Below are 21,860 nucleotides of genomic sequence, written 5' to 3'. Positions count from 1 at the left end.
TTGCCTTTGGTTTCAAAAAAAAAATTGGCTTCAGAAAACAGTTTGGTTCCTGGGCAGCATTTTCCTGACCGCGGAGTCATGCGTTTTCTTCCCCGGGCACCAAAAAGGCTTGATTTTTAAAAAGTGGAAGCAACACCATTTTTAGACATGGAATTCCACCCTCAATCTTGTCCTGGAGTCCTTTTTTGCCTTTGGTTTCAAAAAACAATTTGGCTTCAGAAAACAGTTTGGTTCCTGGGCAGCATTTTCCTGACCGCGGAGTCATGCGTTTTCTTCCCCGGGCACCAAAAAGGCTTGATTTTTAAAAAGTGGAAGCAACACCATTTTTAGACATGGAATTCCACACTCAATCTTGTCCTGGAGTCCTTTTTTGCCTTTGGTTTCAAAAAAAAATTTGGCTTCAGAAAACAGTTTGGTTCCTGGGCAGCATTTTCCTGACCGCGGTGTCATGCGTTTTCTTCCACAAGCACCAAAAAGGCTTGATTTTTAAAAAGTGGAAGCAACACCATTTTTAGACATGGAATTCCACCCTCAATCTTGTCCTGGTGTCCTTTTTTGCCTTTGGTTTCAAAAAAAAATTTGGCTTCAGAAAACAGTTTGGTTCCTGGGCAGCATTTTCCTGACCGCGGAGTCATGCGTTTTCTTCCCCGGGCACCAAAAAGGCTTGATTTTTAAAAAGTGGAAGCAACACCATTTTTAGACATGGAATTCCACCCTCAATCTTGTCCTGGGGTCCTTTTTTGCCTTTGGTTTCAAAAAAAAATTTGGCTTCAGAAAACAGTTTGGTTCCTGGGCAGCATTTTCCTGACCGTGGAGTCATGCGTTTTCTTCCCCAAGCACCAAAAAGGCTTGATTTTTAAAAAGTGGAAGCAATACCATTTTTAGACATGGAATTCCACCCTCAATCTTGTCCTGGAGTCCTTTTTTGCCTTTGGTTTCAAAAAAAAATTTGGCTTCAGAAAACAGTTTGGTTCCTGGGCAGCATTTTCCTGACCACGGAGTCATGCGTTTTCTTCCCCGGGCACCAAAAAGGCTTGATTTTTAAAAGGTGGAAGCAACACCATTTATAAGACATGGAATTCCACCCTCAATCTTGTCCTGGTGTCCTTTTTTGCCTTTGGTTTCAAAAAAAAATTTGGCTTCAGAAAACAGTTTTGTTCCTGGGCAGCATTTTCCTGACCGTGGAGTCATGCGTTTTCTTCCCCAAGCACCAAAAAGGCTTGATTTTTAAAAAGTGGAAGCAACACCATTTTTAGACATGGAATTCCACCCTCAATCTTGTCCTGGTGTCCTTTTTTGCCTTTGGTTTAAAAAAAAAATTTGGCTTCAGAAAACAGTTTGGTTCCTGGGCAGCATTTTTCTGACCGCGGAGTCATGCGTTTTCTTCCACAAGCACCAAAAAGGCTTGATTTTTAAAAAGTGGAAGCAACACCATTTTTAGACATGGAATTCCACCCTCAATCTTGTCCTGGTGTCCTTTTTTGCCTTTGGTTTCAAAAAAAAAATTGGCTTCAGAAAACAGTTTGGTTCCTGGGCAGCATTTTCCTGACCGCGGAGTCATGCGTTTTCTTCCCCGGGCACCAAAAAGGCTTGATTTTTAAAAAGTGGAAGCAACACCATTTTTAGACATGGAATTCCACCCTCAATCTTGTCCTGGAGTCCTTTTTTGCCTTTGGTTTCAAAAAAAAATTTGGCTTCAGAAAACAGTTTGGTTCCTGGGCAGCATTTTCCTGACCGCGGAGTCATGCGTTTTCTTCCCCGGGCACCAAAAAGGCTTGATTTTTAAAAAGTGGAAGCAACACCATTTTTAGACATGGAATTCCACACTCAATCTTGTCCTGGAGTCCTTTTTTGCCTTTGGTTTCAAAAAAAGAATTTGGCTTCAGAAAACAGTTTGGTTCCTGGGCAGCATTTTCCTGACCGCGGTGTCATGCGTTTTCTTCCACAAGCACCAAAAAGGCTTGATTTTTAAAAAGTGGAAGCAACACCATTTTTAGACATGGAATTCCACCCTCAATCTTGTCCTGGTGTCCTTTTTTGCCTTTGGTTTCAAAAAAAAATTTGGCTTCAGAAAACAGTTTGGTTCCTGGGCAGCATTTTCCTGACCGCGGAGTCATGCGTTTTCTTCCCCGGGCACCAAAAAGGCTTGATTTTTAAAAAGTGGAAGCAACACCATTTTTAGACATGGAATTCCACCCTCAATCTTGTCCTGGGGTCCTTTTTTGCCTTTGGTTTCAAAAAAAAATTTGGCTTCAGAAAACAGTTTGGTTCCTGGGCAGCATTTTCCTGACCGTGGAGTCATGCGTTTTCTTCCCCAAGCACCAAAAAGGCTTGATTTTTAAAAAGTGGAAGCAATACCATTTTTAGACATGGAATTCCACCCTCAATCTTGTCCTGGAGTCCTTTTTTGCCTTTGGTTTCAAAAAAAAATTTGGCTTCAGAAAACAGTTTGGTTCCTGGGCCGCATTTTCCTGACCACGGAGTCATGCGTTTTCTTCCACAAGCACCAAAAAGGCTTGATTTTTAAAAGGTGGAAGCAACACCATTTATAAGACATGGAATTCCACCCTCAATCTTGTCCTGGTGTCCTTTTTTGCCTTTGGTTTCAAAAAAAAATTTGGCTTCAGAAAACAGTTTGGTTCCTGGGCAGCATTTTCCTGACCGCGGAGTCATGCGTTTTCTTCCACAAGCACCAAAAAGGCTTGATTTTTAAAAAGTGGAAGCAACACCATTTTTAGACATGGAATTCCACCCTCAATCTTGTCCTGGTGTCCTTTTTTGCCTTTGGTTTCAAAAAAAAATTTGGCTTCAGAAAACAGTTTTGTTCCTGGGCAGCATTTTCCTGACCGTGGAGTCATGCGTTTTCTTCCCCAAGCACCAAAAAGGCTTGATTTTTAAAAAGTGGAAGCAACACCATTTTTAGACATGGAATTCCACCCTCAATCTTGTCCTGGTGTCCTTTTTTGCCTTTGGTTTAAAAAAAAAATTTGGCTTCAGAAAACAGTTTGGTTCCTGGGCAGCATTTTCCTGACCGCGGAGTCATGCGTTTTCTTCCACAAGCACCAAAAAGGCTTGATTTTTAAAAAGTGGAAGCAACACCATTTTTAAACATGGAATTCCACCCTCAATCTTGTCCTGGTGTCCTTTTTTGCCTTTGGTTTCAAAAAAAAATTTGGCTTCAGAAAACAGTTTGGTTCCTGGGCAGCATTTTCCTGACCGCGGAGTCATGCGTTTTCTTCCCCAAGCACCAAAAAGGCTTGATTTTTAAAAAGTGGAAGCAACACCATTTTTAGACATGGAATTCCACCCTCAATCTTGTCCTGGTGTCCTTTTTTGCCTTTGGTTTCAAAAAAAAATTTGGCTTCAGAAAACAGTTTGGTTCCTGGGCAGCATTTTCCTAACCGTGGAGTCATGCGTTTTCTTCCCCAAGCACCAAAAAGGCTTGATTTTTAAAAAGTGGAAGCAACACCATTTTTAGACATGGAATTCCACCCTCAATCTTGTCCTGGTGTCCTTTTTTGCCTTTGGTTTCAAAAAAAAATTTGGCTTCAGAAAACAGTTTGGTTCCTGGGCAGCATTTTCCTGACCGCGGAGTCATGCGTTTTCTTCCCCAAGCACCAAAAAGGCTTGATTTTTAAAAAGTGGAAGCAACACCATTTTTAGACATGGAATTCCACCCTCAATCTTGTCCTGGTGTCCTTTTTTGCCTTTGGTTTCAAAAAAAAATTTGGCTTCAGAAAACAGTTTGGTTCCTGGGCAGCATTTTCCTAACCGTGGAGTCATGCGTTTTCTTCCCCAAGCACCAAAAAGGCTTGATTTTTAAAAAGTGGAAGCAACACCATTTTTAGACATGGAATTCCACCCTCAATCTTGTCCTGGTGTCCTTTTTTGCCTTTGGTTTCAAAAAAAAATTTGGCTTCAGAAAACAGTTTGGTTCCTGGGCAGCATTTTCCTGACCGCGGAGTCATGCCTTTTCTTCCACAAGCACCAAAAAGGCTTGATTTTTTAAAAGTGGAAGCAACACCATTTTTAGACATGGAATTCCACCCTCAATCTTGTCCTGGTGTCCTTTTTTGCCTTTGGTTTCAAAAAAAAATTTGGCTTCAGAAAACAGTTTGGTTCCTGGGCAGCATTTTCCTGACCGCGGAGTCATGCGTTTTCTTCCCCGGGCACCAAAAAGGCTTGATTTTTAAAAAGTGGAAGCAACACCATTTTTAGACATGGAATTCCACCCTCAATCTTGTCCTGGTGTCCTTTTTTGCCTTTGGTTTCAAAAAAAAATTTGGCTTCAGAAAACAGTTTGGTTCCTGGGCAGCATTTTCCTAACCGTGGAGTCATGCGTTTTCTTCCCCAAGCACCAAAAAGGCTTGATTTTTAAAAAGTGGAAGCAACACCATTTTTAGACATGGAATTCCACCCTCAATCTTGTCCTGGTGTCCTTTTTTGCCTTTGGTTTCAAAAAAAAATTTGGCTTCAGAAAACAGTTTGGTTCCTGGGCAGCATTTTCCTGACCGCGGAGTCATGCGTTTTCTTCCCCAAGCACCAAAAAGGCTTGATTTTTAAAAAGTGGAAGCAACACCATTTTTAGACATGGAATTCCACCCTCAATCTTGTCCTGGTGTCCTTTTTTGCCTTTGGTTTCAAAAAAAAATTTGGCTTCAGAAAACAGTTTGGTTCCTGGGCAGCATTTTCCTAACCGTGGAGTCATGCGTTTTCTTCCCCAAGCACCAAAAAGGCTTGATTTTTAAAAAGTGGAAGCAACACCATTTTTAGACATGGAATTCCACCCTCAATCTTGTCCTGGTGTCCTTTTTTGCCTTTGGTTTCAAAAAAAAATTTGGCTTCAGAAAACAGTTTGGTTCCTGGGCAGCATTTTCCTGACCGCGGAGTCATGCCTTTTCTTCCACAAGCACCAAAAAGGCTTGATTTTTTAAAAGTGGAAGCAACACCATTTTTAGACATGGAATTCCACCCTCAATCTTGTCCTGGTGTCCTTTTTTGCCTTTGGTTTCAAAAAAAAATTTGGCTTCAGAAAACAGTTTGGTTCCTGGGCAGCATTTTCCTGACCGCGGAGTCATGCGTTTTCTTCCCCGGGCACCAAAAAGGCTTGATTTTTAAAAAGTGGAAGCAACACCATTTTTAGACATGGAATTCCACCCTCAATCTTGTCCTGGTGTCCTTTTTTGCCTTTGGTTTCAAAAAAAAAATTTGGCTTCAGAAAACAGTTTGGTTCCTGGGCAGCATTTTCCTGACCGCGGAGTCATGCGTTTTCTTCCCCGGGCACCAAAAAGGCTTGATTTTTAAAAAGTGGAAGCAACACCATTTTTAGACATAGAATTCCACCCTCAATCTTGTCCTGGTGTCCTTTTTTGCCTTTGGTTTCAAAAAAAATTTGGCTTCAGAAAACAGTTTGGTTCCTGGGCAGCATTTTCCTGACCGCGGAGTCATGCGTTTTCTTCCCCAAGCACCAAAAAGGCTTGATTTTTAAAAAGTGGAAGCAATACCATTTTTAGACATGGAATTCCACCCTCAATCTTGTCCTGGTGTCCTTTTTTGCCTTTGGTTTCAAAAAAAAATTTGGCTTCAGAAAACAGTTTGGTTCCTGGGCAGCATTTTCCTGACCGCGGAGTCATGCCTTTTCTTCCACAAGCACCAAAAAGGCTTGATTTTTTAAAAGTGGAAGCAACACCATTTTTAGACATGGAATTCCACCCTCAATCTTGTCCTGGTGTCCTTTTTTGCCTTTGGTTTCAAAAAAAAATTTGGCTTCAGAAAACAGTTTTGTTCCTGGGCAGCATTTTCCTGACCGCGGAGTCATGCGTTTTCTTCCCCGGGCACCAAAAAGGCTTGATTTTTAAAAAGTGGAAGCAACACCATTTTTAGACATGGAATTCCACCCTCAATCTTGTCCTGGTGTCCTTTTTTGCCTTTGGTTTCAAAAAAAAATTTGGCTTTAGAAAACAGTTTGGTTCCTGGGCAGCATTTTCCTGACCGCGGAGTCATGCGTTTTCTTCCACAAGCACCAAAAAGGCTTGATTTTTAAAAAGTGGAAGCAACACCATTTTTAGACATGGAATTCCACCCTCAATCTTGTCCTGGTGTCCTTTTTTGCCTTTGGTTTCAAAAAAAAATTTGGCTTCAGAAAACAGTTTGGTTCCTGGGCAGCATTTTCCTGACCGCGGAGTCATGCGTTTTCTTCCCCGGGCACCAAAAAGGCTTGATTTTTAAAAAGTGGAAGCAACACCATTTTTAGACATGGAATTCCACCCTCAATCTTGTCCTGGTGTCCTTTTTTGCCTTTGGTTTCAAAAAAAATTTGGCTTCAGAAAACAGTTTGGTTCCTGGGCAGCATTTTCCTGACCGCGGAGTCATGCGTTTTCTTCCACAAGCACCAAAAAGGCTTGATTTTTAAAAAGTGGAAGCAACACCATTTTTAGACATGGAATTCCACCCTCAATCTTGTCCTGGTGTCCTTTTTTGCCTTTGGTTTCAAAAAAAAATTTGGCTTCAGAAAACAGTTTGGTTCCTGGGCAGCATTTTCCTGACCGCGGAGTCATGCGTTTTCTTCCCCAAGCACCAAAAAGGCTTGATTTTTAAAAAGTGGAAGCAACACCATTTTTAGACATGGAATTCCACCCTCAATCTTGTCCTGGTGTCCTTTTTTGCCTTTGGTTTCAAAAAAAAATTTGGCTTCAGAAAACAGTTTGGTTCCTGGGCAGCATTTTCCTAACCGTGGAGTCATGCGTTTTCTTCCCCAAGCACCAAAAAGGCTTGATTTTTAAAAAGTGGAAGCAACACCATTTTTAGACATGGAATTCCACCCTCAATCTTGTCCTGGTGTCCTTTTTTGCCTTTGGTTTCAAAAAAAAATTTGGCTTCAGAAAACAGTTTGGTTCCTGGGCAGCATTTTCCTGACCGCGGAGTCATGCCTTTTCTTCCACAAGCACCAAAAAGGCTTGATTTTTTAAAAGTGGAAGCAACACCATTTTTAGACATGGAATTCCACCCTCAATCTTGTCCTGGTGTCCTTTTTTGCCTTTGGTTTCAAAAAAAAATTTGGCTTCAGAAAACAGTTTGGTTCCTGGGCAGCATTTTCCTGACCGCGGAGTCATGCGTTTTCTTCCCCGGGCACCAAAAAGGCTTGATTTTTAAAAAGTGGAAGCAACACCATTTTTAGACATGGAATTCCACCCTCAATCTTGTCCTGGTGTCCTTTTTTGCCTTTGGTTTCAAAAAAAAAATTTGGCTTCAGAAAACAGTTTGGTTCCTGGGCAGCATTTTCCTGACCGCGGAGTCATGCGTTTTCTTCCCCGGGCACCAAAAAGGCTTGATTTTTAAAAAGTGGAAGCAACACCATTTTTAGACATAGAATTCCACCCTCAATCTTGTCCTGGTGTCCTTTTTTGCCTTTGGTTTCAAAAAAAATTTGGCTTCAGAAAACAGTTTGGTTCCTGGGCAGCATTTTCCTGACCGTGGAGTCATGCGTTTTCTTCCCCAAGCACCAAAAAGGCTTGATTTTTAAAAAGTGGAAGCAATACCATTTTTAGACATGGAATTCCACCCTCAATCTTGTCCTGGTGTCCTTTTTTGCCTTTGGTTTCAAAAAAAAATTTGGCTTCAGAAAACAGTTTGGTTCCTGGGCAGCATTTTCCTGACCGCGGAGTCATGCCTTTTCTTCCACAAGCACCAAAAAGGCTTGATTTTTTAAAAGTGGAAGCAACACCATTTTTAGACATGGAATTCCACCCTCAATCTTGTCCTGGTGTCCTTTTTTGCCTTTGGTTTCAAAAAAAAATTTGGCTTCAGAAAACAGTTTTGTTCCTGGGCAGCATTTTCCTGACCGCGGAGTCATGCGTTTTCTTCCCCGGGCACCAAAAAGGCTTGATTTTTAAAAAGTGGAAGCAACACCATTTTTAGACATGGAATTCCACCCTCAATCTTGTCCTGGTGTCCTTTTTTGCCTTTGGTTTCAAAAAAAAATTTGGCTTTAGAAAACAGTTTGGTTCCTGGGCAGCATTTTCCTGACCGCGGAGTCATGCCTTTTCTTCCACAAGCACCAAAAAGGCTTGATTTTTTAAAAGTGGAAGCAACACCATTTTTAGACATGGAATTCCACCCTCAATCTTGTCCTGGTGTCCTTTTTTGCCTTTGGTTTCAAAAAAAAATTTGGCTTCAGAAAACAGTTTGGTTCCTGGGCAGCATTTTCCTGACCGCGGAGTCATGCGTTTTCTTCCCCGGGCACCAAAAAGGCTTGATTTTTAAAAAGTGGAAGCAACACCATTTTTAGACATGGAATTCCACCCTCAATCTTGTCCTGGTGTCCTTTTTTGCCTTTGGTTTCAAAAAAAATTTGGCTTCAGAAAACAGTTTGGTTCCTGGGCAGCATTTTCCTGACCGCGGAGTCATGCGTTTTCTTCCACAAGCACCAAAAAGGCTTGATTTTTAAAAAGTGGAAGCAACACCATTTTTAGACATGGAATTCCACACTCAATCTTGTCCTGGAGTCCTTTTTTGCCTTTGGTTTCAAAAAAAAATTTGGCTTCAGAAAACAGTTTGGTTCCTGGGCAGCATTTTCCTGACCGCGGTGTCATGCGTTTTCTTCCACAAGCACCAAAAAGGCTTGATTTTTAAAAAGTGGAAGCAACACCATTTTTAGACATGGAATTCCACCCTCAATCTTGTCCTGGTGTCCTTTTTTGCCTTTGGTTTCAAAAAAAAATTTGGCTTCAGAAAACAGTTTGGTTCCTGGGCAGCATTTTCCTGACCGCGGAGTCATGCGTTTTCTTCCCCGGGCACCAAAAAGGCTTGATTTTTAAAAAGTGGAAGCAATACCATTTTTAGACATGGAATTCCACCCTCAATCTTGTCCTGGTGTCCTTTTTTGCCTTTGGTTTCAAAAAAAAATTTGGCTTCAGAAAACAGTTTGGTTCCTGGGCAGCATTTTCCTGACCGCGGAGTCATGCGTTTTCTTCCACAAGCACCAAAAAGGCTTGATTTTTAAAAAGTGGAAGCAACACCATTTATAAGACATGGAATTCCACCCTCAACCTTGTCCTGGTGTCCTTTTTTGCCTTTGGTTTCAAAAAAAAATTTGGCTTCAGAAAACAGTTTGGTTCCTGGGCAGCATTTTCCTGACCGCGGAGTCATGCGTTTTCTTCCACAAGCACCAAAAAGGCTTGATTTTTAAAAAGTGGAAGCAACACCATTTTTAGACATGGAATTCTACCCTCAATCTTGTCCTGGTGTCCTTTTTTGCCTTTGGTTTCAAAAAAAAAATTTGGCTTCAGAAAACAGTTTTGTTCCTGGGCAGCATTTTCCTGACCGCGGAGTCATGCGTTTTCTTCCACAAGCACCAAAAAGGCTTGATTTTTAAAAAGTGGAAGCAACACCATTTTTAGACATGGAATTCCACCCTCAATCTTGTCCTGGTGTCCTTTTTTGCCTTTGGTTTCAAAAAAAAATTTGGCTTCAGAAAACAGTTTGGTTCCTGGGCAGCATTTTCCTGACCGCGGAGTCATGCGTTTTCTTCCCCGGGCACCAAAAAGGCTTGATTTTTAAAAAGTGGAAGCAACACCATTTTTAGACATGGAATTCCACCCTCAATCTTGTCCTGGTGTCCTTTTTTGCCTTTGGTTTAAAAAAAAAATTTGGCTTCAGAAAACAGTTTGGTTCCTGGGCAGCATTATCCTGACCGCGGAGTCATGCGTTTTCTTCCCCGGGCACCAAAAAGGCTTGATTTTTAAAAAGTGGAAGCAACACCATTTTTAGACATGGAATTCCACACTCAATCTTGTCCTGGTGTCCTTTTTTGCCTTTGGTTTCAAAAAAAAATTTGGCTTCAGAAAACAGTTTGGTTCCTGGGCAGCATTTTCCTGACCGTGGAGTCATGCGTTTTCTTCCCCAAGCAGCAAAAAGGCTTGATTTTTAAAAAGTGGAAGCAATACCATTTTTAGACATGGAATTCCACCCTCAATCTTGTCCTGGAGTCCTTTTTTGCCTTTGGTTTCAAAAAAAAATTTGGCTTCAGAAAACAGTTTGGTTCCTGGGCAGCATTTTCCTGACCGCGGAGTCATGCGTTTTCTTCCCCGGGCACCAAAAAGGCTTGATTTTTAAAAAGTGGAAGCAACACCATTTTTAGACATGGAATTCCACCCTCAATCTTGTCCTGGTGTCCTTTTTTGCCTTTGGTTTCAAAAAAAAATTTGGCTTCAGAAAACAGTTTGGTTCCTGGGCAGCATTTTCCTGACCGCGGAGTCATGCGTTTTCTTCCCCAAGCACCATAAAGGCTTGATTTTTAAAAAGTGGAAGCAACACCATTTTTAGACATGGAATTCCACCCTCAATCTTGTCCTGGTGTCCTTTTTTGCCTTTGGTTTCAAAAAAAAATTTGGCTTCAGAAAACAGTTTGGTTCCTGGGCAGCATTTTCCTGACCGCGGTGTCATGCGTTTTCTTCCACAAGCACCAAAAAGGCTTGATTTTTAAAAAGTGGAAGCAACACCATTTTTAGACATGGAATTCCACCCTCAATCTTGTCCTGGTGTCCTTTTTTGCCTTTGGTTTCAAAAAAAAATTTGGCTTCAGAAAACAGTTTGGTTCCTGGGCAGCATTTTCCTGACCGCGGAGTCATGCGTTTTCTTCCCCGGGCACCAAAAAGGCTTGATTTTTAAAAAGTGGAAGCAATACCATTTTTAGACATGGAATTCCACCCTCAATCTTGTCCTGGTGTCCTTTTTTGCCTTTGGTTTCAAAAAAAAATTTGGCTTCAGAAAACAGTTTGGTTCCTGGGCAGCATTTTCCTGACCGCGGAGTCATGCGTTTTCTTCCACAAGCACCAAAAAGGCTTGATTTTTAAAAAGTGGAAGCAACACCATTTTTAGACATGGAATTCCACCCTCAATCTTGTCCTGGGGTCCTTTTTTGCCTTTGGTTTCAAAAAAAAATTTGGCTTCAGAAAACTGTTTGGTTTCTGGGCAGCATTTTCCTGACCGCGGAGTCATGCGTTTTCTTCCCCGGGCACCAAAAAGGCTTGATTTTTAAAAAGTGGAAGCAATACCATTTTTAGACATGGAATTCCACCCTCAATCTTGTCCTGGAGTCCTTTTTTGCCTTTGGTTTCAAAAAAAAATTTGGCTTCAGAAAACAGTTTGGTTCCTGGGCAGCATTTTCCTGACCACGGAGTCATGCGTTTTCTTCCCCGGGCACCAAAAAGGCTTGATTTTTAAAAAGTGGAAGCAACACCATTTATAAGACATGGAATTCCACCCTCAATCTTGTCCTGGTGTCCTTTTTTGCCTTTGGTTTCAAAAAAAAATTTGGCTTCAGAAAACAGTTTGGTTCCTGGGCAGCATTTTCCTGACCACGGAGTCATGCGTTTTCTTCCCTGGGCACCAAAAAGGCTTGATTTTTAAAAAGTGGAAGCAACACCATTTATAAGACATGGAATTCCACCCTCAATCTTGTCCTGGTGTCCTTTTTTGCCTTTGGTTTAAAAAAAAAATTTGGCTTCAGAAAACAGTTTGGTTCCTGGGCAGCATTTTCCTGACTGCGGAGTCATGCGTTTTCTTCCCCGGGCACCAAAAAGGCTTGATTTTTAAAAAGTGGAAGCAACACCATTTTTAGACATGGAATTCCACCCTCAATCTTGTCCTGGTGTCCTTTTTTGCCTTTGGTTTCAAAAAAAAATTTGGCTTCAGAAAACAGTTTAGTTCCTGGGCAGCATTTTCCTGACCGTGGAGTCATGCGTTTTCTTCCCCAAGCACCAAAAAGGCTTGATTTTTAAAAAGTGGAAGCAATACCATTTTTAGACATGGAATTCCACCCTCAATCTTGTCCTGGAGTCCTTTTTTGCCTTTGGTTTCAAAAAAAAATTTGGCTTCAGAAAACAGTTTGGTTCCTGGGCAGCATTTTCCTGAACGCGGAGTCATGCGTTTTCTTCCCCAAGCACCAAAAAGGCTTGATTTTTAAAAAGTGGAAGCAACACCATTTTTAGACATGGAATTCCACCCTCAATCTTGTCCTGGTGTCCTTTTTTTCCTTTGGTTTCAAAAAAAAATTTGGCTTCAGAAAACAGTTTGGTTCCTGGGCAGCATTTTCCTGACCGCGGAGTCATGCGTTTTCTTCCACAAGCACCAAAAAGGCTTGATTTTTAAAAAGTGGAAGCAACACCATTTTTAGACATGGAATTCCACCCTCAATCTTGTCCTGGTGTCCTTTTTTGCCTTTGGTTTAAAAAAAAAATTTGGCTTCAGAAAACAGTTTTGTTCCTGGGCAGCATTTTCCTGACCGCGGAGTCATGCGTTTTCTTCCACGGGCACCAAAAAGGCTTGATTTTTAAAAAGTGGAAGCAACACCATTTTTAGACATGGAATTCCACCCTCAATCTTGTCCTGGAGTCCTTTTTTGCCTTTGGTTTCAAAAAAAAATTTGGCTTCAGAAAACAGTTTGGTTCCTGGGCAGCATTTTCCTGACTGCGGAGTCATGCGTTTTCTTCCACGGGCACCAAAAAGGCTTGATTTTTAAAAAGTGGAAGCAACACCATTTTTAGACATGGAATTCCACCCTCAATCTTGTCCTGGTGTCCTTTTTTGCCTTTGGTTTCAAAAAAAAATTTGGCTTCAGAAAACAATTTTGTTCCTGGGCAGCATTTTCCTGACCGCGGAGTCATGCGTTTTCTTCCACAAGCACCAAAAAGGCTTGATTTTTAAAAAGTGGAAGCATCACCATTTTTAGACATGGAATTCCACCCTCAATCTTGTCCTGGTGTCCTTTTTTGCCTTTGGTTTCAAAAAAAAATTTGGCTTCAGAAAACAGTTTGGTTCCTGGGCAGCATTTTCCTAACCGTGGAGTCATGCGTTTTCTTCCCCAAGCACCAAAAAGGCTTGATTTTTAAAAAGTGGAAGCAACACCATTTTTAGACATGGAATTCCACCCTCAATCTTGTCCTGGTGTCCTTTTTTGCCTTTGGTTTCAAAAAAAAATTTGGCTTCAGAAAACAGTTTGGTTCCTGGGCAGCATTTTCCTGACCGCGGAGTCATGCCTTTTCTTCCACAAGCACCAAAAAGGCTTGATTTTTTAAAAGTGGAAGCAACACCATTTTTAGACATGGAATTCCACTCTCAATCTTGTCCTGGTGTCCTTTTTTGCCTTTGGTTTCAAAAAAAAATTTGCCTTCAGAAAACAGTTTTGTTCCTGGGCAGCATTTTCCTGACCGCGGAGTCATGCGTTTTCTTCCCCGGGCACCAAAAAGGCTTGATTTTTAAAAAGTGGAAGCAACACCATTTTTAGACATGGAATTCCACCCTCAATCTTGTCCTGGTGTCCTTTTTTGCCTTTGGTTTCAAAAAAAAAATTTGGCTTCAGAAAACAGTTTGGTTCCTGGGCAGCATTTTCCTGACCGCGGAGTCATGCGTTTTCTTCCCCGGGCACCAAAAAGGCTTGATTTTTAAAAAGTGGAAGCAACACCATTTTTAGACATGGAATTCCACCCTCAATCTTGTCCTGGTGTCCTTTTTTGCCTTTGGTTTCAAAAAAAAATTTGGCTTTAGAAAACAGTTTGGTTCCTGGGCAGCATTTTCCTGACCGCGGAGTCATGCGTTTTCTTCCACAAGCACCAAAAAGGCTTGATTTTTAAAAAGTGGAAGCAACACCATTTTTAGACATGGAATTCCACCCTCAATCTTGTCCTGGTGTCCTTTTTTGCCTTTGGTTTAAAAAAAAAATTTGGCTTCAGAAAACAGTTTGGTTCCTGGGCAGCATTTTCCTGACTGCGGAGTCATGCGTTTTCTTCCCCGGGCACCAAAAAGGCTTGATTTTTAAAAAGTGGAAACAACACCATTTTTAGACATGGAATTCCACCCTCAATCTTGTCCTGGTGTCCTTTTTTGCCTTTGGTTTCAAAAAAAAATTTGGCTTCAGAAAACAGTTTGGTTCCTGGGCAGCATTTTCCTGACCGTGGAGTCATGCGTTTTCTTCCCCAAGCACCAAAAAGGCTTGATTTTTAAAAAGTGGAAGCAATACCATTTTTAGACATGGAATTCCACCCTCAATCTTGTCCTGGAGTCCTTTTTTGCCTTTGGTTTCAAAAAAAAATTTGGCTTCAGAAAACAGTTTGGTTCCTGGGCAGCATTTTCCTGACCGCGGAGTCATGCGTTTTCTTCCCCGGGCACCAAAAAGGCTTGATTTTTAAAAAGTGGAAGCAACACCATTTTTAGACATGGAATTCCACCCTCAATCTTGTCCTGGTGTCCTTTTTTGCCTTTGGTTTCAAAAAAAAATTTGGCTTTAGAAAACAGTTTGGTTCCTGGGCAGCATTTTCCTGACCGCGGAGTCATGCGTTTTCTTCCACAAGCACCAAAAAGGCTTGATTTTTAAAAAGTGGAAGCAACACCATTTTTAGACATGGAATTCCACCCTCAATCTTGTCCTGGTGTCCTTTTTTGCCTTTGGTTTAAAAAAAAAATTTGGCTTCAGAAAACAGTTTGGTTCCTGGGCAGCATTTTCCTGACTGCGGAGTCATGCGTTTTCTTCCCCGGGCACCAAAAAGGCTTGATTTTTAAAAAGTGGAAACAACACCATTTTTAGACATGGAATTCCACCCTCAATCTTGTCCTGGTGTCCTTTTTTGCCTTTGGTTTCAAAAAAAAATTTGGCTTCAGAAAACAGTTTGGTTCCTGGGCAGCATTTTCCTGACCGTGGAGTCATGCGTTTTCTTCCCCAAGCACCAAAAAGGCTTGATTTTTAAAAAGTGGAAGCAATACCATTTTTAGACATGGAATTCCACCCTCAATCTTGTCCTGGAGTCCTTTTTTGCCTTTGGTTTCAAAAAAAAATTTGGCTTCAGAAAACAGTTTGGTTCCTGGGCAGCATTTTCCTGACCGCGGAGTCATGCGTTTTCTTCCCCGGGCACCAAAAAGGCTTGATTTTTAAAAAGTGGAAGCAACACCATTTTTAGACATGGAATTCCACCCTCAATCTTGTCCTGGTGTCCTTTTTTGCCTTTGGTTTCAAAAAAATTTGGCTTCAGAAAACAGTTTGGTTCCTGGGCAGCATTTTCCTGACCGCGGAGTCATGCGTTTTCTTCCCCGGGCACCAAAAAGGCTTGATTTTTAAAAAGTGGAAGCAACACCATTTTTAGACATGGAATTCCACCCTCAATCTTGTCCTGGAGTCCTTTTTTGCCTTTGGTTTCAAAAAAAAATTTGGCTTCAGAAAACAGTTTGGTTCCTGGGCAGCATTTTCCTGACTGCGGAGTCATGCGTTTTCTTCCACGGGCACCAAAAAGGCTTGATTTTTAAAAAGTGGAAGCAACACCATTTTTAGACATGGAATTCCACCCTCAATCTTGTCCTGGTGTCCTTTTTTGCCTTTGGTTTCAAAAAAAAATTTGGCTTCAGAAAACAGTTTTGTTCCTGGGCAGCATTTTCCTGACCGCGGAGTCATGCGTTTTCTTCCACAAGCACCAAAAAGGCTTGATTTTTAAAAAGTGGAAGCAACACCATTTTTAGACATGGAATTCCACCCTCAATCTTGTCCTGGTGTCCTTTTTTGCCTTTGGTTTCAAAAAAAAATTTGGCTTCAGAAAACAGTTTGGTTCCTGGGCAGCATTTTCCTAACCGTGGAGTCATGCGTTTTCTTCCGAAAGCACCAAAAAGGCTTGATTTTTAAAAAGTGGAAGCAACACCATTTTTAGACATGGAATTCCACCCTCAATCTTGTCCTGGTGTCCTTTTTTGCCTTTGGTTTCAAAAAAAAATTTGGCTTCAGAAAACAGTTTGGTTCCTGGGCAGCATTTTCCTGACCGCGGAGTCATGCCTTTTCTTCCACAAGCACCAAAAAGGCTTGATTTTTTAAAAGTGGAAGCTACACCATTTTTAGACATGGAATTCCACCCTCAATCTTGTCCTGGTGTCCTTTTTTGCCTTTGGTTTCAAAAAAAAATTTGGCTTCAGAAAACAGTTTGGTTCCTGGGCAGCATTTTCCTGACCGCGGAGTCATGCCTTTTCTTCCACAAGCACCAAAAAGGCTTGATTTTTAAAAAGTGGAAGCAACACCATTTTTAGACATGGAATTCCACCCTCAATCTTGTCCTGGTGTCCTTTTTTGCCTTTGGTTTCAAAAAAAAATTTGGCTTCAGAAAACAGTTTTGTTCCTGGGCAGCATTTTCCTGACTGCGGAGTCATGCGTTTTCTTCCACGGGCACCAAAAAGGCTTGATTTTTAAAAAGTGGAAGCAACACCATTTTTAGACATGGAATTCCACCCTCAATCTTGTCCTGGTGTCCTTTTTTGCCTTTGGTTTCAAAAAAAAATTTGGCTTCAGAAAACAGTTTTGTTCCTGGGCAGCATTTTCCTGACCGCGGAGTCATGCGTTTTCTTCCACAAGCACCAAAAAGGCTTGATTTTTAAAAAGTGGAAGCAACACCATTTTTAGACATGGAATTCCACCCTCAATCTTGTCCTGGTGTCCTTTTTTGCCTTTGGTTTAAAAAAAAAATTTGGCTTCAGAAAACAGTTTGGTTCCTGGGCAGCATTTTCCTGACTGCGGAGTCATGCGTTTTCTTCCCCGGGCACCAAAAAGGCTTGATTTTTAAAAAGTGGAAGCAACACCATTTTTAGACATGGAATTCCACCCTCAATCTTGTCCTGGTGTCCTTTTTTGCCTTTGGTTTCAAAAAAATTTGGCTTCAGAAAACAGTTTGGTTCCTGGGCAGCATTTTCCTGACCGCGGAGTCATGCGTTTTCTTCCCCGGGCACCAAAAAGGCTTGATTTTTAAAAAGTGGAAGCAACACCATTTTTAGACATGGAATTCCACCCTCAATCTTGTCCTGGAGTCCTTTTTTGCCTTTGGTTTCAAAAAAAAATTTGGCTTCAGAAAACAGTTTGGTTCCTGGGCAGCATTTTCCTGACTGCGGAGTCATGCGTTTTCTTCCACGGGCACCAAAAAGGCTTGATTTTTAAAAAGTGGAAGCAACACCATTTTTAGACATGGAATTCCACCCTCAATCTTGTCCTGGTGTCCTTTTTTGCCTTTGGTTTCAAAAAAAAATTTGGCTTCAGAAAACAGTTTTGTTCCTGGGCAGCATTTTCCTGACCGCGGAGTCATGCGTTTTCTTCCACAAGCACCAAAAAGGCTTGATTTTTAAAAAGTGGAAGCAACACCATTTTTAGACATGGAATTCCACCCTCAATCTTGTCCTGGTGTCCTTTTTTGCCTTTGGTTTCAAAAAAAAATTTGGCTTCAGAAAACAGTTTGGTTCCTGGGCAGCATTTTCCTGACCGCGGAGTCATGCCTTTTCTTCCACAAGCACCAAAAAGGCTTGATTTTTAAAAAGTGGAAGCAACACCATTTTTAGACATGGAATTCCACCCTCAATCTTGTCCTGGTGTCCTTTTTTGCCTTTGGTTTCAAAAAAAAATTTGGCTTCAGAAAACAGTTTTGTTCCTGGGCAGCATTTTCCTGACTGCGGAGTCATGCGTTTTCTTCCACGGGCACCAAAAAGGCTTGATTTTTAAAAAGTGGAAGCAACACCATTTTTAGACATGGAATTCCACCCTCAATCTTGTCCTGGTGTCCTTTTTTGCCTTTGGTTTCAAAAAAAAATTTGGCTTCAGAAAACAGTTTTGTTCCTGGGCAGCATTTTCCTGACCGCGGAGTCATGCGTTTTCTTCCACAAGCACCAAAAAGGCTTGATTTTTAAAAAGTGGAAGCAACACCATTTTTAGACATGGAATTCCACCCTCAATCTTGTCCTGGTGTCCTTTTTTGCCTTTGGTTTCAAAAAAAAATTTGGCTTCAGAAAACAGTTTGGTTCCTGGGCAGCATTTTCCTAACCGTGGAGTCATACGTTTTCTTCCGAAAGCACCAAAAAGGCTTGATTTTTAAAAAGTGGAAGCAACACCATTTTTAGACATGGAATTCCACCCTCAATCTTGTCCTGGTGTCCTTTTTTGCCTTTGGTTTCAAAAAAAAATTTGGCTTCAGAAAACAGTTTGGTTCCTGGGCAGCATTTTCCTGACCGCGGAGTCATGCCTTTTCTTCCACAAGCACCAAAAAGGCTTGATTTTTTAAAAGTGGAAGCTACACCATTTTTAGACATGGAATTCCACCCTCAATCTTGTCCTGGTGTCCTTTTTTGCCTTTGGTTTCAAAAAAAAATTTGGCTTCAGAAAACAGTTTGGTTCCTGGGCAGCATTTTCCTGACCGCGGAGTCATGCCTTTTCTTCCACAAGCACCAAAAAGGCTTGATTTTTAAAAAGTGGAAGCAACACCATTTTTAGACATGGAATTCCACCCTCAATCTTGTCCTGGTGTCCTTTTTTGCCTTTGGTTTCAAAAAAAAAATTTGGCTTCAGAAAACAGTTTGATTCCTGGGCAGCATTTTCCTGACCGCGGAGTCATGCGTTTTCTTCCCCGGGCACCAAAAAGGCTTGATTTTTAAAAAGTGGAAGCAACACCATTTTTAGACATGGAATTCCACCCTCAATCTTGTCCTGGTGTCCTTTTTTGCCTTTGGTTTCAAAAAAAAATTTGGCTTCAGAAAACAGTTTGGTTCCTGGGCAGCATTTTCCTGACCGCGGAGTCATGCGTTTTCTTCCCCAAGCACCATAAAGGCTTGATTTTTAAAAAGTGGAAGCAACACCATTTTTAGACATGGAATTCCACCCTCAATCTTGTCCTGGTGTCCTTTTTTGCCTTTGGTTTCAAAAAAAAATTTGGCTTCAGAAAACAGTTTGGTTCCTGGGCAGCATTTTCCTGACCGCGGTGTCATGCGTTTTCTTCCACAAGCACCAAAAAGGCTTGATTTTTAAAAAGTGGAAGCAACACCATTTTTAGACATGGAATTCCACCCTCAATCTTGTCCTGGTGTCCTTTTTTGCCTTTGGTTTCAAAAAAAAATTTGGCTTCAGAAAACAGTTTGGTTCCTGGGCAGCATTTTCCTGACCGCGGAGTCATGCGTTTTCTTCCCCGGGCACCAAAAAGGCTTGATTTTTAAAAAGTGGAAGCAATACCATTTTTAGACATGGAATTCCACCCTCAATCTTGTCCTGGTGTCCTTTTTTGCCTTTGGTTTCAAAAAAAAATTTGGCTTCAGAAAACAGTTTGGTTCCTGGGCAGCATTTTCCTGACCGCGGAGTCATGCGTTTTCTTCCACAAGCACCAAAAAGGCTTGATTTTTAAAAAGTGGAAGCAACACCATTTTTAGACATGGAATTCCACCCTCAATCTTGTCCTGGTGTCCTTTTTTGCCTTTGGTTTCAAAAAAAAATTTGGCTTCAGAAAACTGTTTGGTTTCTGGGCAGCATTTTCCTGACCGCGGAGTCATGCGTTTTCTTCCCCGGGCACCAAAAAGGCTTGATTTTTAAAAAGTGGAAGCAATACCATTTTTAGACATGGAATTCCACCCTCAATCTTGTCCTGGAGTCCTTTTTTGCCTTTGGTTTCAAAAAAAAATTTGGCTTCAGAAAACAGTTTGGTTCCTGGGCAGCATTTTCCTGACTACGGAGTCATGCGTTTTCTTCCCCGGGCACCAAAAAGGCTTGATTTTTAAAAAGTGGAAGCAACACCATTTATAAGACATGGAATTCCACCCTCAATCTTGTCCTGGTGTCCTTTTTTGCCTTTGGTTTCAAAAAAAAATTTGGCTTCAGAAAACAGTTTGGTTCCTGGGCAGCATTTGCCTGACCACGGAGTCATGCGTTTTCTTCCCTGGGCACCAAAAAGGCTTGATTTTTAAAAAGTGGAAGCAACACCATTTATAAGACATGGAATTCCACCCTCAATCTTGTCCTGGTGTCCTTTTTTGCCTTTGGTTTAAAAAAAAATTTGGCTTCAGAAAACAGTTTGGTTCCTGGGCAGCATTTTCCTGACTGCGGAGTCATGCGTTTTCTTCCCCGGGCACCAAAAAGGCTTGATTTTTAAAAAGTGGAAGCGACACCATTTTTAGACATGGAATTCCACCCTCAATCTTGTCCTGGTGTCCTTTTTTGCCTTTGGTTTCAAAAAAAAATTTGGCTTCAGAAAACAGTTTGGTTCCTGGGCAGCATTTTCCTGACCGTGGAGTCATGCGTTTTCTTCCCCGGGCACCAAAAAGGCTTGATTTTTAAAAAGTGGAAGCAATACCATTTTTAGACATGGAATTCCACCCTCAATCTTGTCCTGGAGTCCTTTTTTGCCTTTGGTTTCAAAAAAAAATTTGGCTTCAGAAAACAGTTTGGTTCCTGGGCAGCATTTTCCTGACCGCGGAGTCATGCCTTTTCTTCCACAAGCACCAAAAAGGCTTGATTTTTTAAAAGTGGAAGCTACACCATTTTTAGACATGGAATTCCACCCTCAATCTTGTCCTGGTGTCCTTTTTTGCCTTTGGTTTCAAAAAAAAATTTGGCTTCAGAAAACAGTTTGGTTCCTGGGCAGCATTTTCCTGACCGCGGAGTCATGCCTTTTCTTCCACAAGCACCAAAAAGGCTTGATTTTTAAAAAGTGGAAGCAACACCATTTTTAGACATGGAATTCCACCCTCAATATTGTCCTGGTGTCCTTTTTTGCCTTTGGTTTCAAAAAAAAAATTTGGCTTCAGAAAACAGTTTGGTTCCTGGGCAGCATTTTCCTGACCGCGGAGTCATGCGTTTTCTTCCCCGGGCACCAAAAAGGCTTGATTTTTAAAAAGTGGAAGCAACACCATTTTTAGACATGGAATTCCACCCTCAATCTTGTCCTGGTGTCCTTTTTTGCCTTTGGTTTCAAAAAAAAATTTGGCTTCAGAAAACAGTTTGGTTCCTGGGCAGCATTTTCCTGACCGCGGAGTCATGCATTTTCTTCCCCAAGCACCATAAAGGCTTGATTTTTAAAAAGTGGAAGCAACACCATTTTTAGACATGGAATTCCACCCTCAATCTTGTCCTGGTGTCCTTTTTTGCCTTTGGTTTCAAAAAAAAATTTGGCTTCAGAAATCAGTTTGGTTCCTGGGCAGCATTTTCCTGACCGCGGAGTCATGCGTTTTCTTCCACAAGCACCAAAAAGGCTTGATTTTTAAAAAGTGGAAGCAACACCATTTTTAGACATGGAATTCCACCCTCAATCTTGTCCTGGTGTCCTTTTTTGCCTTTGGTTTCAAAAAAAAATTTGGCTTCAGAAAACTGTTTGGTTTCTGGGCAGCATTTTCCTGACCGCGGAGTCATGCGTTTTCTTCCCCGGGCACCAAAAAGGCTTGATTTTTAAAAAGTGGAAGCAATACCATTTTTAGACATGGAATTCCACCCTCAATCTTGTCCTGGAGTCCTTTTTTGCCTTTGGTTTCAAAAAAAAATTTGGCTTCAGAAAACAGTTTGGTTCCTGGGCAGCATTTGCCTGACCACGGAGTCATGCGTTTTCTTCCCTGGGCACCAAAAAGGCTTGATTTTTAAAAAGTGGAAGCAACACCATTTATAAGACATGGAATTCCACCCTCAATCTTGTCCTGGTGTCCTTTTTTGCCTTTGGTTTAAAAAAAAAATTTGGCTTCAGAAAACAGTTTGGTTCCTGGGCAGCATTTTCCTGACTGCGGAGTCATGCGTTTTCTTCCCCGGGCACCAAAAAGGCTTGATTTTTAAAAAGTGGAAGCAACACCATTTTTAGACATGGAATTCCACCCTCAATATTGTCCTGGTGTCCTTTTTTGCCTTTGGTTTCAAAAAAAAAATTTGGCTTCAGAAAACAGTTTGGTTCCTGGGCAGCATTTTCCTGACCGCGGAGTCATGCGTTTTCTTCCCCGGGCACCAAAAAGGCTTGATTTTTAAAAAGTGGAAGCAACACCATTTTTAGACATGGAATTCCACCCTCAATCTTGTCCTGGTGTCCTTTTTTGCCTTTGGTTTCAAAAAAAAA

The sequence above is a fragment of the Pituophis catenifer genome, unplaced genomic scaffold, assembly GCF_029215685.1.
Source record: "Pituophis catenifer annectens isolate HBS135680 unplaced genomic scaffold, rPitCat1.0.hap2 SCAF_11, whole genome shotgun sequence".
Taxonomy (NCBI): Eukaryota; Metazoa; Chordata; class Lepidosauria; order Squamata; family Colubridae; genus Pituophis; species Pituophis catenifer.
This window is presented reverse-complemented; position numbering follows the sequence as displayed.